The following is a 501-nucleotide window of genomic DNA, read 5'->3' as shown; positions in this document are numbered from 1 at the left end:
CAACTTCCGGTCCCACTACCAGGCGACAGGCGGCGTGGCCGAACACCGAGCGCCCCCAAGCCAGGGAGACTGCTGGGGAAAGGAAAAAGAGCTAGGGGAGAGTAGCCGAGCGCCGAAAGCTTCAAGTCGGAAAGGAGCGGTCGCGTGCGGAGGGTAACTCGATGACTGCCCCTGCATCTGCGTTTGATTTGTAAGCTAGGCGCACTTTGGATGCCCCCACCTGCCGTGGCATATCTGCCCCTAGTGCCAAGTTTTGCCCTGCCTCTGCTATGGCAATATTGATTTTAGCCTCTTAGAATTCTTTGCTTTTCCTGCTAAGTGTTTAGAAATGGGGAGGGGCGGGAGGAGCTTAACAATGCCATTTAAAAAAATCTCTCTTGAGGGTATTCTTAGGTGAGTCACCTAAGCAACGCTACAGATACTGGCGGACCTCGGAGAAGGAAGCCCCACTTTTTGACTTCCCTGCACCTACTTCCCTTTTCCCTCCCCCCACCCCCACCC

This window comes from Panthera onca, chromosome B4 (genome assembly GCF_046562875.1).
Source record: "Panthera onca isolate mPanOnc1 chromosome B4, mPanOnc1 haplotype 2, whole genome shotgun sequence".
NCBI lineage: Eukaryota > Metazoa > Chordata > Mammalia > Carnivora > Felidae > Panthera > Panthera onca.
The sequence above is the reverse complement of the archived record's forward strand: the minus strand, read 5'-3'. Positions refer to the sequence as shown.